Raw genomic sequence first — 18,571 nt, forward strand, 5'->3', positions numbered from 1 at the left:
GGTTCTTTCAAAACAGGAAACAACTATGTATTTGGGACGTCTCCTCAAAAGTCTTAGGATTGCTTCTGCTTATTGACCTTAGGGAGTTCTTCAACCTTGCCTTGCCAAAATTTAGCCCAAGGAGTAATGAGACGGATTCCTTTTCCCATCTCTCTCAGAAGAAAGCTGTGGAAGAAAGGTACTAAGTGGGAAAAGCTTTGTACGTCCTAGGTTCCTTCTAAAATTGTCACCAATCGTAGCAGCTGAAAAGTCTTCTGATCTTATCAGAACATGTGCACCATTCAGGTAAACATAATCCTTCAGCTCCAGGCGGCAACCACTGTCGGTTGAACTTGGTACCTTCTCAGCTGTGCGAGTTTTTCAACGTACAGGAGAAGCCAGCCTGAGTCCCTTTGCTGTTCTCGTGTAAGTCTGTCTGTTGCTTTCGCATCACCATAGCCCCAAAGCCCTGTTGGGGCTGGGTTGGAGCTGGGTGTCTGCATGCCTGCCCTTCAAACATTCCTTCTCCCTATCTTAATTTCCCATATTCATCTCTCCTTGCAGCCAAAGTGGGTTAATGCAAACTAACCCGTTTTATGATGTAACTGGGTCGTGTTCTTTGACTTTAAGGCAGATGGCACTCCAGAGTCTTCTGTGTGCCGTGTCCAGATCTGAAAGCCTGATGGAATGGAATCTGTGGACTTTCAGTTTCATAGTATTTGTTGATACATTACACCCACTGTGTCCTTTTTTTTTTTTTTTTTTTTTTATTATTTTTAGAGAGAGAGCAAAAAAGAGTGAGCAGGCAGGGCGGAGGGAGAGAGAATCCCCAGCAGGCTTCACACCCAGTGCAGAGCCCGACGTGGGGCTCGATCCCACAACCTTGGGATCATGACCTGAGCTGAAATCAGACATCAGATGCTCAACCGACTGAGCCACCCAGGCACCCCTGGATGTGGCTTTTGATGGTCTTTGTGGTCACTACGTTATTAGCTAGTGGTGCTCTCTGGAAGCAGCACTGGGTTTCAGTTTTCATAAATGTATCACCAAAGGGCATGGAAACAGCCAAAAGCTCCAGAAAGATTGCTCAGTTTCACTTTCCAAATCTCAAGCAAACACACCTAATTATTGAAACCTCATTCAGATCTGAAACCCCAGCTGCCAGAGGTTGTGGAAAACAAAGACTTCAGCTTTTCCATCTTGCCACACAGCCCTGTCCTCCCTGTCAGCTCTCTTGACGCTGCAGCAGCATTTGACATGGCTGACTGCACCTTCTTTCTCGAAGTCCTTTTGCTTTGCTTCTGCGATCCAGGATTCTCCTCCATTTCCACCACCTTTCTGGACCTTCTGTTCTCAATCTCTTACAGTTTTCTTCCTCTGCCCTTTCCTTAAGGGATGGTATTCCTCATATTTATGAATCAGGCCCACTTTCTTTTCTGATCCTCTATGCTTTTTATTTTTAAAGATAATCTCACCTGTATCTTACTAACTATCCGTGTTTCCAGGTACCATCTATTTGCTGTTAACTCTCAAATTGACATTTCCAATGCATATGTCTCTTTTGAGTTTCAAACCTGTATAGCCAAGTCCCTACTGAAATTGTGAGTCCCAAAGTAAAGCACATCCAACGTGTCCTATTTTCTCTCAGAATGGACCATTTCTCTGTGTGTGCATCATCCAAGGAGTAATCCAACCAGAACCTTCATGTTTCAGAGGATTCTGCTTTTTTTTTTTTTTTTTTTACCTGGTGACTGGCTTCCAAGAGACAGGAAGCGGAAACTGCCAGGTCAGTTAAGGGTGACATCTTACAAGATGTCTTACTGGTGCATCGTAACTTCTGCTAATTATATTGCTCAGAATTCGCCTAGATTCAATACAGTGGGAAAACTGACTACCTCATGACAGGGGAGTGGCAAGTTCATATCTGCCACAGTGAGATCAGAAATCAAATCCAGGCTCAAGTCACTGCAAACCCAGAGCACTTAACCGTGAAGCTGTTGCGCTTCATGTGTTCAGAAAACCACTCCGTTCACTTCTGGAAAATAACAGAAATAAGGGAATATCGGTTCTTCTCCATCATTGGCTAATTGCTCATTCACTTATTCATTCACTGGTCTTTGCAGCAAGCCCGAGCGTTGTTTGAGTGCACGCGATCACGAAGAGAGCAGACGAGTCGCCGGTCTGCTGGAGCTGGAGTCCAGTCTTTCACCATTCGCACAAATAGTTTCATTTTGAATCGGTGGCATCAGAATCGGTTGTTTGTAAGGGCAAGGCGTGATCAATTTTTGATCCTAAGGGATGCTGACATGAAGCTCTGCAGGGAAGTAAGTGAAGCATGACCCAATCGAAGTTTATAGCATCACAAAATATTTAGATCTCTTGGTGTGGCATGTATACAGGGGGAAGATAGTACATTTTAAATATTTACAGCTGATAAATATTTTTTCATGCTATGACAGTACTTGACACACAGCAGCTTGTAGGAAAAAATGCTTGAATGCAGCACGCGAGTGAATTAATTTCACATTCTGTCCTGGGGTTAAACTGTGGCACCGGCTAAATGGCCAACAGTCGGCAGGCCGATTGCCAAAACAATCAATTGGATCACCGTGCAATCCAGTTGCCTCGTTAAGACAATCGAAACAATAACAACCAAATCAGATTGACTCTATGGAAATCTAATCAGTTGCCCGACGATCAGATATAATAGCTCTCCAATCAAATTAATTTTATTTTATTTGTTTTATTTAAGCGACATCGGCACAACTTTCGTGGGTTTCTGTTCTTTCCTCATGACATAATCTTAGCATTTGGAGGGATTCTTAGAGACATATCGGTTCTATACTTCTCCTATGGGAGGAAAGGGTAGGCAGTACAGCCACTGGGTAAATGTGGTGTCTCTCTGGAGTGCTCAGTGTTATCTTCAGATTTGGAGGGTAATACATGTACATATTTAAACAGGTACAAATGTATCGTGGAATACGTATTAGTCGGGATAGATTAGATTATGCTCCGGTATCAAAAAAACTTCCGATCTCAGTGATTGAAGACAACAAAGCTTATTTCTCATTCCTGCAACAGGTCCCCGAGGGGCACCCCCACGAGGGGCAGCTGGGACCTGTGTTCCACATTGTCCTCATCCCAGGATGCAGACCCATGGAACAGACTCTCTGTAGAACTTTGTGTATTGTCTTAGTGGAGGAAAATACAACTCATAAATCATGAACTAGATCTTGACATACTCACCTGTCATTTCCTTTCATATACTTCATCGGCCAAAGAGTGTCATATGGAGCCATCCATCTTCAGAGAGGGTCAGGGAGATGCAATTCTGCGGTGTGCCCAGAAGCATTAGAAATATTTGGTGAACAATATTCATGTCTACCACGGAATTGGGTGCAAAGTTCTTACAGACTTTAGGATGAAACATAAGACTTTGAAGAAGTTTCTTGAAACCTATGTGCACACACTAAAACGATTAAATACGAGAATCCTAGAAAATGATGCATGCTTGCCTGAAATGTCTTATTTTTTCTTAAAATATACGACACATAAATACATACATTTTATGAATATTATAGAATATATACATCACATATAAAATATGTAAGTATATATTTGTGCCCTTACCTTGTGATGTTGGTCTAAGGGGATTTCTATGAGAGTGGTTTCCTTTACTGGATTTTCTTATTGTCTGATATCCCTGCGTGCCTGGTCTTTGTGAGAATCTAAAGCCACCAGCAAAGCAATCTAAGTGAAAAATCTGTCAAGATGTTCTACAATTCTTCTACTGTTGTCTCTTCCACGTGTTATTTGGAAGCAATTTGCAAATGCAAGTGACTTGCATTTCTTAAATATTTCAAAAGTTTTTACTTAGCTTTCCAGCATTCACTGTCTATTTTTAAATTTTTTTAAATGTTTATTTATTTTTGAGACAGAGAGAGCACGGGAGGGGGAGGGGCAGAGAGAGGGAGACAGAATCCGAAGCAGGCTCCCAGCTCTGAGCTGTCAGCACAGAACCTGATATAGGGCTCAAACCCACAGACCCCGAGATCATGACCTGAGCCAAAGTCAGATGCTCAACCGAACCACCCAGGCGCCCCTCACTATGTTTAAATATTTCAAACATATAGATAAAAATCCATCCTTGCATATTTACCGCCTAATCAGTGTAGCTTTCATAGAAACAACAGCTCCATTTCCTTCTGTCGTCATAATCTATGCATTTAAAGAACATTTCATTAAATCATATAATTATAATAAGACAAAAGGCACACACAGATTTGAGGATGGTACAACTCAAGTGTCAGTAACAGAAATAAAGGGCATGCTGGAGAGGACACAGGCCACTGGCCTTAACCATCCCTGTACATCAGATAGTACATTTTAAATAACAAATTAACAAATGGAGAGTACCTGCTGATGATTAGGAAAGTGATTAGTTAAATGAACTTGTACTAAATTTTGGTGGAAAAGTTTAGGAGTGCTATCCAGGATCTTCATATTGTAATTAATGATCCTAAAACCCACAGGCTGTGAACTACTTAGATTCATTCATTCATTCATTCATTCATTTATTAGTTTATTCATTGGTCCATTCAGAGGCAGTATCGTATAATATAAGACCATGGATGCTGGCATCAGATTTTGTGGGTTTGAATTCCAGTTGTGCTATGTGAGTTATGGCCAATCTCTTTGCTTCTCTTTTTCTCAGTTTCCCCAACTGTAAAATGGGGGAGAACAGGACTTACCTCATAGGGTTGTTGTGACGATTGATTGAAATAATGGGTGTAAGTTGTGTAAATGCTAATTTTTTTTCAAGTTTATTAATTTTGAGAGAGAGAGAGCAGGGGGGAAGAGCAGAGAGAGGGAGAGAGGGAGATTCCCAGGCAGGCTCTGCACTGACATGGGGCTTGAACTCATGAACCACGAGATCATGATCTGAGCGGAAATCAAGAGTCAGAGGCTTAACTGACTGAGCCACCCAGGCGCCCTTGGAAATGTTAACTTAAGATAAACGCACTCATTTGACGAGTAGTTGCTGAGCACATACCACGTGGCCTGTATTGCCTTAGCTGTTGGAGAAAGGAAGGTGAACAATCGATAACACAGTTAGCTCTCTTGAGTAGTTGATACTTCTAATGTGAGAAGACCAGTATTACACAGTAGGCTTTGAAACAATTAGATACAACTTGCTTACTTTCTGTGAGGAAGTACAGGGCAGTAGGAATGGGCCTTTCTATATTCTCAGGGATTGGTAGAGTCTGCCACATGCTACGTGCTCAAGAAATTATTTCTGGAATTAATGAATAAATAATGACTTACCTGAAGAATAATTCCCATTTAGTGGAGACAAAGTACTAACACTAAAGTCATCTAATTTCTAATGTTTCCGAAATAATTTTTTAAGTTTATTTGTTTTGAGAGAGACGGAGTGCAAGCTTGGGAGGGGAAGAAAGAGAGAGAGAGAGAATCCCAGGCAGGCTCTGCAGAATCAACACAGAACCTGATGTGGGGCTCGAACTCACAAAGCCGTGGGATCATGACCTGAGATGAAATCAAGAGTCAGTCGCTTAACTGACTGAGCCACCCAGGTACCGCCCCCCCCCCCCCCTAGTGTTTCTAGTTCACTCAGATGCCTTCTGTGAACAGGTTTCCTAAGATGTGAATATAGATGGCCGGGTTCAGAATTCTAACTTCTGTGTCATGATTACCAGCACTTCTATGTTTATCAAGTTAGGAAAAATGCCAATAGAATATCATACATTTGAGCCACTGTTTTTATATTCTTCAAAAGGAGTTTCTTTATTGGTAGAGGTTTAGTCTTTTGAAATTTGGTATCTTTTGACTAGCAAGGGATGTGACTGAATTGGTAAATCAGTGCTAAAAAAGTAAAATGTTTTATCGCTCCCAAACCTAACCGAACAGACCCACCACTTAGCGCACCTCTGAGGCCGTCTCTAACTTTGATGACAAACACCTGTAGGAACACGTGGGCTCTGCAGCCCTCCGGGGGGGGGGGGGGGAGACAGGGGTCGGGATGCACCATTCTGGGAGACTCAGGTTCAGCTGAGGGGTTACCACCTGTAAACACCGAACAAAAAGTTTTAAACAGACAGAACTTTTCTCCCGGTATAATTCGTGTTTCCCTGACTTCTTAGTCTGAAAGGCAGTGTGTCCGGTTTAGCATGATTGATGACAGCTCAAGAAATCTCCCCCGTGGAAATTGTAGGGAGTGGGCAGCCCCAATCTGTTTCCGTCTGCTTTTACTGCTCTCACCTGTGAGAGCTTCTCAGCTGTGTAAGTTGGACGTGACCGACAAGGGCCAAACCTGTTTCCGCAGCTATGTTTATAGGAACCCCCTTATCTGCTAAGGGTAAGTGCACGTTCGGACACCGCGGGGCAGAACGATATTTGCAGTGTTTCATGTCTAGTTTTCTGTGGGCACCCATGGAGGTAGGTGGTTGGCACTATTCAGCTGTTCCGGCTGTTGACAATTCACATGGATAATTACGCCTTCAAAACTCCATTTCGCTTGTCTCACAGAGTCCCCTGTTGTCCTCTCAAAGTCTGAACCACATCTCTCCTTCCTCAACTTATTCTCTGTATCCTTCTTCCTCAATCCCTCTCTCTTCCCTTCTCACTGCCTCCCTCGCTCCTTCTCCCTCTCAGCGCTTTTCTGTTTCTTCTCTTTCTCTCCTTCTGCTCTTCATTCGCCTTTTTCTCTTCCTCCCTCCTTCTGCAACCTTCGCCCGCCTTTGCAAGATCATGCTTCTCTTTCCCCGTTGGCAGAAACCTACATATGTAGCGTCTCATCTTTGGCCGCCGCTGCCCCACAGGTGAAGTCACGGAGTTTCTCTGAGGTGTGCCTCCTACACCTGTCAGCTCTTTAGGACCTCAGATCTGGAGATACAGTGATGCCTGTTTAAGGAATAACTGGCAAGAACTCAACAGCTTGCCAAAGAGCTCTCTTGAAGAGAATGCAGTCGATGGTGTGCAGAAGCCCGCGAGGTTGTAGAATTCCCAACTAGCATCCCAAACTGTTGGGCCGACACAAGGACAACCAGAGAAGCCTGATTTAAAGTCAGCAAAGTAAAAACACAGTGTTGGATCTGGGAAGAGTTGATGATAGCTCAACTAAGCATTACAAAGTGGGTTTGAAACTTCCTGTGGGAGCCCTGGGTTGGCCTGTCTTCCCACTCCGTGGACTGTGTGCCAGCAAATACATCTCCTTTTCATTTGTCAGCATCCTGCTTCTTGTTAGAGACTGGGATTCCCGGCAGTGGGAGAGACCAGCGCTATGCACATCCTGCACCGTCTCTGCACACGTGCTTCGGAGATGCCGCTTGTTGTCCCAGCTACCTGGGCGGTGGCTGGGTCCGTTCCAGGGGCAGGTGGTGCCTGAGGACAAGTCCCTGCCTTTCCCTGAGGCAGCTCCCCCATGATGTCTCCCTCCCCTCCCCTCCCCCCCAATATTCTTTGTTTTGGACCATTTCCTTTCTCCCTGAGCTTGCCTGGGCGACCACCCCTTTCATAGAACCAAATAGTTAAGCTTTAGGGGGTTCTGTTCCTCTTGCAGGGGAGTGGTACTGGGGGAGCCAGCTGGGAGGGGACATGAAGGAATGCTGGAAATGATCTCTATTTTGGTCTGAGAGGTAGTTAAGTGAGGGTGTGCATATGTAAATAGTCATTGAGCTATACATTTAAGATTGTATACTTCAGTGCATGTAGGTTATGCCATAAAAAAAAAAGTAGAGGAAATCTAGAACTGGCAGATCTGGGTTTGAACCCCCTTAGGGTTGTGTGACCTCTGACTCTTGCCAAGCCTACATTTACCCCTGTAAACAAACGTAGATATGGTACCTGTCACATTGGTAGCTGAGCACATGAAGGGAAATAAAACACACTCAGCAGCATGTAAAGTGCTTGGTACAGGATTAGTGCTCAATAATGGATTGCAAATATCATCATGGTTGGAGAAAATTACTCTCCGAACATGATAACACATGCAAACGTTTTGGGTTAACACCTCTCCCGACATGTTGGAGCATCTGAACACCATCTTTCAAGGACTTAACTCAAAGGTGAGACTACAAGTGGGAATTTTAGGCACCGAGGCAGACTAACAGAAGAAAATTCTTGGGCAAGGAGCCCGAACGTGCTCTTTAAACCACACCAGCAGGGCAGCCCCAGTCACCTGGCCGGACCGCACAGGCCTTACCTGTGTATCACACCCATTACAGCCACGTGTCTTGAGTCCTGGAGGCAAATTCTGATGAATTCATTTCTGGCAAATAAACTCCACTCATATGCAAAATGTAAACGTCTGATCTATGCACCCTGACACCAATGCTGAGAAACGCAGCTATGACTAATAGCGTTATTTCCGCTCAGCCCTGGAAAATCGGAGCCTTCCTGATTCTCTTTCTGCCATTATTAAAATCTGTTTTACTATGACCAGGAAATGGAGGAGACCCCTGGTATTTATTGCTGACCTCTACTTTGCTTGAAACTACTTAGACATCCATAGAACTACAGAGTTCTAGAGCCCTGGGAAGTCTTTAGCGTTAGCTTCATCGCTTTACAGATGAAGCAGGAGGAGAAGTAACTTGCACGAAGTTCATTCATCTTCAATAAGGATTTCTTCAGTGACCGTGTGCCAGGATTTGCGGTAGAGACCGGATTACATAAGCTGGCGTGGAAAATTTCTTCTAGCTGTCTTCCAGAGCTCTCCCGAGCCAGACTGTAACTCAGATCAGTGCTGCCTGAGATGCACTGGTGCTTCGGTAGAACAGTAATCTAGACTCCAGGCTAAGTTAAATCATCAAGGGAGAAGCGGGGTCACTGCCAGCTGGCATTGCAGACCACACAGGCTTTTTTGTACACAGGTAAGTGTCTATGGCCTGAGCGGGGTAGGGGAACGCCCTATTCACGGTTGCTTCCCTGCCTCCCTCTCATCACAGAGCTCTTTGGGGCATCGCCTTTGTCTCTTGACTTCCTGAGGTTTAGGTTACTCTGTATAGTCATTCCATTTGGAGGTCACCCACCTAAATGTGCCAGAAAGAGAAACGGAATACACAAGGGGACCGGCCCCAGTCTCCAAACTCCCTGCGCCATGGCCCTGAAGCATTGACTGTGGGGCATCAAATCTCATGCCTTTAGACAAGTAACCTAAGCTAGTGAAGGGCAGGTACACGGCACCAGCGTGTCAAGGGCTGTGGCAAACCGGAGAGAATGCATGCTGCCTAGAGGGACAGTCTGTCACCACTCAGCTCAGAAGGCTTTTCCATGGAAATTACAGACTCAGCATTGTCACATCTTCAGATTTTTCAAGATAAGTCAGGAATTTTGATGTTTCCCAGGTTTTTGAAATCATCCTGTGGATCAAATAAAAACCAGTAGTTGGCTTCTGGGACAGGCAGGAGGCAAAAGAAGAGGACCCTGGAAAACCTAATATGGAGTTCAGACTTGATACTACAACGCAGGGATGCAAAATGGTACAGCCCATTTGGAACACAGCTTGGTAGTTACTTATAAAGTTAAATACCCGTTTGTCATATAGCCCAGAAATGCCACTCCCAGGTATTTACCCAAATAGAATGAAAACTTACTTTCACACGCACACACAAAACTGAGTTTTTGTAACAGCTTTTTCTTATTCACAAGGAAAGATCTGTTCTATATTTTGAATGCCGTGGTGGTTATGTCACTAGGTGCATTTGTCAAAATCGCGCACTCAAAAGAGTGATTTTTACTGTATGGAAATGACTCTTCAGTTCAAAGAACTACGGGAAACCATTGGAGGGTTTTCAGCAGGAGAGAAACATTGTCAGCTCTGTGTTTCCGAAGGGTCACTCTGACCGGGGAGGGGGGGGGGGGAGACGGCAAGAATGGAAATGGGAGCCACCGAGAAGTGGATAGCAGTGGACTACGTGAGAGGTGACAGCAGCTTGGACAGTGCTGGCAAAAGTAGGGGTAGAAGAAAGTGAGGATTTGAGACTCACTTAGAAAGCAGAATCAGCAGGGCTCAGTAATTCATTAGATATGGGGAATGGGAAAGAGGGAGGTGTCAAGAATAATGCTGGGGAATTTGGCTTAGGGGCAACTGCATGGACAGAGGTATCGTTTGCCATAACTGAGTAGGACTTTTGGGGAGGAGGGGCCCGCCCTGGGAAGCACATGGTGCAAGGACATAGGAGATGACAGTGCACTGTCTACACTGGGAGTATGCTTCATGTTTTCATTTGTGTGGTGAGTTTGTTCTGTTTTATTTTAGCCAGGTAACCTCAGTGCCTTCTTCTCGAGTCCTCTTCGCAGCCATGACCCAAAATCATCTTGAGAGTCACCTTTGAGACTTAATGTTCTGTAGCCTCCGAATACTTTCAACTTGGTGCTGCCATTTGGCTGGTTAAGACATCGTGTCTATTCAATTTATGTAGGTACAGCTATATGATCAAGATAGTTATTAGATTAGATGGCGGAACATTCCGCATTCGGGCTATCATTTCCAAGGCAATGAGAGATATAGCAAAAAAAAAATTTTTTTTTTCAAAGAAAAATTGGTATGCAAGTCCTAGAATAGACAGCACTGTCTTCCTCATAGAATCTTTAGCACCTGCACATGAATGTGGCTTGGGCGGTTTGGCCTGGACAGAAGAACAATGGGCTTCCCCATTCTCCTTCGCTTGGTCAGCCCCTTCCGTTCCCTGGCCTAGATAAAGCTCGAGTTTGTATCTCCGGCCAAACCACCTTCTGCTGTTTTCACGTGGCCCCAATTCCGTGTGGCCTGGCCTGGCAAGGAGAAACCTAATCTGAATTAGTGTGGTTCATGGTCTGGAGATGGTAGGTTTCTTTCAGAACCTTCAAAACTCCCAATGAATGTTATATCATCGATCCCAAAACATTCTTGTGATGGTAATTGGAAATTCTTGCCTGTATTTATGATAGGGAAGCTGGAATAAAGAGACATTCATTCCAGACAAATCAGCTTAGATTCTAAATGGCAGAGTATTGGTTCCTTACTCTTCCTAAAACATCTTACCCTTGCGTTAGAGACGTGTTGCAACTTTATGGGCTTTCTAAACGTCAAATTCAGTGAAACTGCTTCTGAACGGGTGGGTTTATGAGATGGTTTTGATGTTCTTTATGACCATCCATGTTTTCTGGTTTTCCTGTAATAAGCATGTGTTACCTTTATAATTGGGAAGAACATGAAAGGAACTTATTAAACACAGTGTGCACAGTATGAAACCGTTTTTAAAGAAGAATGTACATATGAGATTATACATCCAAATGTTAATAGCACTCATCCTGTCTGGGAATATGGGCAATTTTTCTGTTTTTCCTAGTGCTTTGTATTTTTCCTCTTTTTTTTTTTTTTTTCTAAGAATCCACATTACTTCTGTAATCAGAAAAAAAAAACAAACCTATTCTTTAAAAAACGTCATGCAGGGGCACCTGGGTGGCTCAGTGAGTTAAGCGTTTGACTTCGGCTCAGGTCATGATCTCCCAGTTCATGAGTTTGAGCCCCTCACTGGGCTCTGTGCTGACAGCTCAGAGCCTGGAGCCTGCTTCCAATTCTGTGTCTTTGCTCTCTCTGCCCCTCCTTTGCTCACACTCTGTCTCTCTCTCAAAAATAAACATTAAAAAAAAATGCCATGCAGCCTTCTTCTCCTCAGTTAATGCAGTAGGAACCATGAGGATGAGGAAATCGGGCTTTCAGTTCTGACTGGAAAGTACCTAGCTTAGTGACTCGAGGCAAGGTTCATCCAGTGCAATGACCCCTTTCCATGGCTTTAAAGAGAGGTCATAATATTAGTGCAGCCTCCCTCCCTCCCATCACTGTCAGGTCCCAGTGAGCTGATGCATGTGGGGGCACTTGGAAGGAAGATACTGAGCTGGGTGCCATTGTTGGTCCTGCTGGCCCACAGATACTGTGTTCAGTATTACTACGGGAACGTGTTGTAATTCAGACGTACATTATTTTTATTTTGAGGGAAATGGCTAAATCAGTTATTAAACCAATCTCCTATACTTTGGCACTTCTTGCACCGGCTGATGTCATGGCAGAGTGGAAAGCGGAGGAGGTTTGTCCCTATGTGCCTGGGCGTCCTGCTGCCATCCAGGGTCAGGGCAGAGGGATCTGGCCAAGAGCCCGTGGGGTGCAGGAGGCCGGGGTGCCGCCAGCTCTAGGACAGGGCTGGCCCCCCATTGGCCGGGCAGAAGCCCAGCTTGAACAAGGATTCTAGGAAAGCCGCAGAAGCTGCCCCTCTGAGTCTTGTTGGCTGCCATGCCTGAATCTTCCACAGACAGTCAGACCCTCTGACCAGCGAAGCCCAACTCTTGGCTGCACGCTGATAGAAAATCTATGGCTGAGTAAGACAGCTCCATCAAGAGATGGAGAACGAAAACATTGTTCTCTTCCAGTTAAAAGTCGTGTAATTAGCAGTGTTCAGTCATATAGTTTTATGGCCACAATGATTCACGCAGATTCTCTAGAAGAAGGAAGAAAAATGACCTGGAAAGAACAGCTTATAGATCAACCTGTTCAAATAGAAGAGATTTCATATATATGATTGGCAAGATTTATATTTCTTCAAATCTGTAGTTTTACTGAGCGTTTAAAAATATATTCTCTTGGGGCACCTCGGTGGCCCAGTTCGTTAAGCATTTGACTCTTGTTTTGGGCTCAGGTCATGATCTTGTGGTTCATGGGTTTGAGCCCTGTGTTGGGCTCTGCCCTGGAGGTGTGGAGCCTGCTTGGGATTCTCTCTCTTTCACTCCCTCTCTGCCTTTCCCTGTTCGTTCTCTCCCTCTCTCTCTCTCTCTCTCTCTGTGTGTGTATCTCAAAATAAATAAACTTTAAAAAATATTCTCTTGATATTTCCGTCTCCCCAGGGATGTAAATAGGAATTACATAGTCTGAGAATTCAACTGATTTCAAGTTTCTTCTGCAGCCAAGCACTAGTGAAAGAGGGGAACACTGTTTTCAAAAGCTTATATTATGATGCTCCTTTTGTTAAGACTTCTTTATTGTTAAATGATTGGTGGATCTAAGGGTCCTTGAATTGCTTTTCTGTATTATACCTGGTTTATTATTCCATACCCCTAAAAGAAAAACAAGCATTTCCCACACTTTCCAAGTAATTTTAGGAATTGTCCTATGGTTAGAAAAGACAAACAAAGCTTAAGCTTCTGAATATTAAAACTGAATGTTGGAAAACAGCTTGAGGTACTTTGATTGCTTAAATTTAATCGATTGCTTACTTTAATTACAGTGTTCTCCTTTCAAAAATCAGTGTGACTGAGGACTGCATTTAAGGCAGCCCAGAGAGGTGGCCAGCTCTCTTACTTCTGTAGCACGATATGAATGAGGATGGTCCTATTGACTCAGGCTCCAAAGCTGAGGGCAGAGGGTGCTAGAGTATCAGTAAGACTTGCTAAGAACTTGGAACGAGTTTTGCCACCTATAGCACATCACCCACCCTCACCTACACACAAAAAAGGCAATAGCAATGCTGTGAGGTTAGTGAGAGAGGATTCCCCTGAGCAGAATATTTCTGCCCCTCTTCCTACTCAAATCGAGTGTGTGATAGGAGCTGGGAAAGGGTTGAAGATATGGGATGTTGACTACTCACCTCCAAACTAGTAGCTTACATAACTACAGAAACCCAAGATGGCCATGGATTCAGAGAGAACTCTGAGGGAACTTTGACAAGTATTGTCTAGAGTTGGCAGGGCACAGAGCCTGCAAAGTCTGAAGGGGAAATATTGATAGACTTGTCCCCAGTGTAGGGTGAAGAGAGAGGCCAAAGGGACAGCAAATAACACTTCCATCTGTTGCAGGCAGGGGTGGGTGTCACCCTGTCCTCTGTGGGTCACCTCAGAGGACACCTCAGATGAAAGCCAGGCTCTGGTTGCCTTGAAAGGACCCCACCCAAAGGGTCTGCCCATGGGGACTAGACAAACCGGCAGAGACTGATGGGTCAGCTGTCCTATAGGAGCTAAGGGGATCGTGAGTGGTCAGCCAGGGGATGTTACTCTCTTCAGGGAGATGTCTCCAGCAAGGAGATCTCCAAAAACCAACAAAAGTGATGTAAGAAAGAAAAGGCCATGGTTTGTCAAGTAGTGGACGCCATGACCATATTGCTCCAACGCTGGTCAAATACAGCTTTTTGCCTCTCTGCCCCTCCTTCCTCTCCTGGCCCTAGTTCTGGAGTAGTTAGAAGCAGCAGAGTAAGTTGAGGAGAGGGTGTTTTAGAGTAAGTAAGGAACTGGTCCATACCCACCTCCCTTCCTTAATTCAAGTATTTGAGTTCGGGTCAGGCCTGAATGGGGGAGGAGGTGCGCTTTGAAAATATACGGGAGATTGAAGTTTTGTGTTAGATGAACTGGACTTTTTAATATTTGAAAATGAGAAATCCTTGATATCTGACCGACTGAAAAAGATAAGGGGTCTGTCTGAGGTACCACCAAGCTATGAGGAAGAGAGATCCAGCAGAGGCAGTGGGTGGGATAAAACTGAGTTTGTTCCATTACGCTCTAGCCCCTGAGCAAGGATTCCAGAGAAAGGTGTCTTTGCGCACTGCATGCGGTCTTGGTACTCGGTGTGTAAAAACAGTCGCTTTATTTCTGTAACACACCTGAACTGACCTCTGTCTTTGATAACCCGATCTAGCCTATCCCTGGAGTTGAAGAGCTCCTGTCTTCTGCTCACTCTGCAGAGATTTTGATGGGAAGAGCTGTGTAGGTAGTCAGCTTAAGAACATAGAATCCAGAGGGGCATGCTTGAATGTAGGATATGCATTTTCTAGTCAGCGAGCAAATCACTTAACCTTTTTAAGCCTCAGTTCCTAACTCTGTAAAATAAGAATAGTGATGCTTGACCATGCATCTCACAGAATTGCTATGAGGAGCGAATCAGAGAGTGGACAGGTTAGATTTATGTGGACCGGACTCTGGAATGAGTTCCTAAAATGACCCCAGTTTCAGGGGCTACAGAAGCTTTGACGCTAAGTGACTGACATATCCCAGAGGGCACCCCATGGTTGATGAACTATTTTTCTTCCCTTTATTGAATATTGCAATGTAAAGTCTGTGGTAGAATAGGTCAAAATATCGGTTATGACTTAATTAACTTAAATATGTGTCTATATGACATTTAGATTAGTATGATGATTATCCCTATGGGCTTATTTGTTTTTATAGCTATGCACACTTTTCATTCTTGAGAACCCCAAGGAACAAAATGTTATTGGCATCCTCTCCAGCAACAAAGAACAGCTGCATCTGTTTGGGACATTTCCCAGGCCGCTCCTTCCTCCATGTGTGAAGGATACCGTTGATCTGTCGACCCAGCCCTGAAGAGGGAGCTTGGATTCTCACCAGCCTCCTTTGCCAGCACTCATGCAGCTGCTGGGTATGCCAGGTGGGTACTCTACTGGGTTTTACAACCCATGGCGGTGGCCCTAGGTGAAGGGAGTTCCACCTGCCCTGGGCCTTTCCTCTAAAGGACACAGGGGTGACACGGAGCCACAGTGGAGGGAAGTCCTGGAATATCCCTGCTTCTACAAGCACTGATCTCATTCTGACAACCACCGCCATATATAAAAGGATCAGACTGTTAAAGCTGGAAGAGTCTTCAGAGAGTTGAGTGGGTCTCCACTCTGGCTGCCTGCTAGAATCTCCTGAGGTGATTTTGAAAAAACTTGATGCCCTACTCAGCCTTGATTCTGATACTCTGATTTAATGGAACTGGAACAGGGTTCTGGCAGTTGGTGCTTTATAGACTCTCTCCAGGGTTGAGAACCATTAACGTCAGGACTGGAACCACTGTCTCAATTCTTCATTCAGATAATTGAAGATAACATGGCTTTGGACTTAGACATCTTTGAATTTTGAATTCTGCCTCATTTACTCATTAATGAAGGCCTTGAACAAACTCTTGAAATTCTCAATTTCCTTGCTCATAAAGGGGAAAAATAACACTCAGAACGTTTTGGGAGAAATTAAGTGTGAAGGCTTATGTCTGTTTTCTGCACTCATTGTAAGCAACTTGAAGATAGAGACCATCTGATAATAAAAATAACATTTAATTGAGCAACTCCTATTTGTCAGGCGTGGCAAGTACAACATTTAAATTATCTCACTTAAGACTCACAAAACAACTGTATATAAGTTAAAGAACAATTTCATGCAATGAAGCAAATAAGACAAAGATAAGTTAACTGTGTATGCCCAGGATCTCACAGGCTACAGCAAAGCCAGGGTTTGAACTCAGATCTTTCTGACTCCAGAGTTTGTGGTCTTAATCAATGCACTGTAATCTGTAATATCTCCCTAGCCTGTGCTAAGTGTTGTTTCCCTTTCCTGTAGCACAGTGCCTGCCACATGGAAGGTATTCAATAAATATGCAATAAATGGATAAAAATTAAAATATGTAAATGAGTAAGTACCTAGCTCGTGGTAGATAATCAGTTAATGTTATCACTCTGTTGATCAGTCTTCTCTGCTAACACTATCAGATAAAAAGGTTTCACCTTCGACAGAAGCTATAAGCAATAAGAAAATTATAATGTGCCTTCTGTTATTGCCATGACAAAATGAGAAAGTAGGCTAGCAACAGATCAATCCCATTCTTTCATATACTGTTAGGCAGGATATGATTTTAACTTGGAGCATGTTGATAGCTCAGATCAGAAAAGCAAACATCAATTCACGTGAGTTTTAGAGTCCCATTAATCCTCCAAATTGTTATTTGGACACTAGCTGTCAGCATATTTTATGTGGTTCCTACATGTATTCTGAACACAGCTGTGCTAAAACTCTGAGGGCTTATTTTAACACATGAGAGCAGCTTGGAATAGTCGGAAATGCATGATATGTGGAGTCAGCAAGCCTGAGTTCAGGTTTTGGCCATCCACTTACCAGCTGTGAAGCTTTAAGCCCAAGCATCTCAAATGAAATATTCATGCCCTAGAGGTTTGGGACATTATGCTGGAAGGTCTCAGAGATTCAGGATAAACACAATGCATTCATTCATTTATTAAGCAAATATTTATTGAATGCCAGGCATTGTATTTCAAGTGAAATGAACAGGACAGATAAGGTCCCCGTTCTCACGAAGCCTTAGATTCTTCAGAAAGACAGCATTTCAGATACAGATTAATTTTATTAAAAAAAAAAAAAAAAGATAACGTGAAGTTATTTTTTAAAGGCCTGGTAACAAATTTATTTTGAAAGGCTTGGAAATGGATTATTATTAGTTGCCTACCCAGAATCCACTTTCCCCTTCCTAATGGCCTACTGTTTTCAATTAGGTTTCTACTGTTGTCACGCACCACCCGTGAGATGGGCACTGGTTGGCTTAGGCCAAATATACTAAACTCCTATTGGTTTAGAGGTAGCCATGTAATCTCAACAGTCCAATCAGCGCTGATCTTGGGGCTCTGGCATGCAGTCATGGTACCGAAGTTGTTTTAATTGCTTTTCCTCTCAGAACCAGAGGATAAAGATGGAAAGACAAGAACTGCTGGGGCCATTTTGCTGCTAGGATGGAAAGAGCTCAAGGAGGAAGCCTGTGCGAAGAGAAGTGTGCAGCTAAGTGGATCCCAGTCTGAGGTGAGCTGACTCTGAGGTTTGCCTCATCACCGAATTTCAATTTATAAAAGCTAATAGATCCCTTCATTGCTTATGCTGATTTGAGCAAACTCTTCTGTTTCTTGCACCAGAGAATTCATAACTGATACAGAAATTTGGTTCCAGGAGTGGGGTACAGTAAAATACAAACCCTAAAATGTGGATTTGGCTGAGCAGAGGTGATGAGGTAAGCAGCAGTGACCTGTTGAGAGTCAGGCCTGAACCTACAAGGCACATAAGGGGAAATAGTAGGAAATACCCAGGGTTTTTGATTACAGAAAGGTCCTACAATAAAGAAAAATCTGACGTGTCACCTGAGTGGCTCAGTTGGGTGAGAGTCTGACTCTTGATTTTGGCTCAGGTCATGATCCCAGGGTCGTGGGATTGAACCCAGCATTGGGCTCTGTGCTGAGCGTGGAGCCTACTTAAGATTCTCTCTCCCTCTCTCTCTTTCTCTCTCTCTCCCTCTACCCGTCTCCCCTGCTTGCATGCTCACTCACTCTCTCTCTCCCCCTCTAAAAATAAATAAATAAATAAATAAATAAATAATAAAAAATAAAGAAATGACCTTAAGATGAAGTGACCCATCTGAAGGCAGAGAAGGAAGGGTATATGATTTTGCTTAGAAATTCCCTTTTTGGGTATGGACTGAAATCAAGATGACTGAAATCTAGCAGCGTTGCAAAGACCAAATACTCTACTCCAAGTGAAGTAAAGATAGGAGGTAAGACTAGGGCAAAAGACAGGCCTGACTCTTTAGACCACTCCCAAAGCTTCTTACAAAGCAGTATTCACCTGACAAGGCAAATAAGAGCAGCTATGATGGAACAAATCATTCCACAGCAAGTTATGGTCAGAAACTGTCCAGAACCAGAAGCCAACCCAAAAGTAGCAGCCATTACACTAAGGCTTTAGGGGATGGTCATACAACAAAGGCTTATTGTTAGACAGTCTA

At 43.8% G+C, this 18,571-nt stretch overlaps 1 long non-coding RNA gene across 5 annotated transcripts in view; it reads left to right on the forward strand.

Moving 5' to 3' along the window:
- The window catches only part of LOC123577593, a 235,276-nt gene that overhangs the window by 71,235 nt on the left and 145,470 nt on the right, over window positions 1-18,571 (forward strand). For 4 of the 5 annotated variants that reach the window (XR_006701961.1, XR_006701955.1, XR_006701966.1 and 1 more), the window contains exons 2-3: window positions 15,187-15,406; window positions 17,477-17,598. This is a non-coding gene — a long non-coding RNA (uncharacterized LOC123577593). The remainder of the gene's footprint in view (window positions 1-15,186; window positions 15,407-17,476; window positions 17,599-18,571) is intronic. The other variant, XR_006701968.1, reaches the window with a different exon arrangement.

The sequence above is a fragment of the Leopardus geoffroyi genome, chromosome A1 (genome assembly GCF_018350155.1).
Source record: "Leopardus geoffroyi isolate Oge1 chromosome A1, O.geoffroyi_Oge1_pat1.0, whole genome shotgun sequence".
Taxonomy (NCBI): domain Eukaryota; kingdom Metazoa; phylum Chordata; class Mammalia; order Carnivora; family Felidae; genus Leopardus; species Leopardus geoffroyi.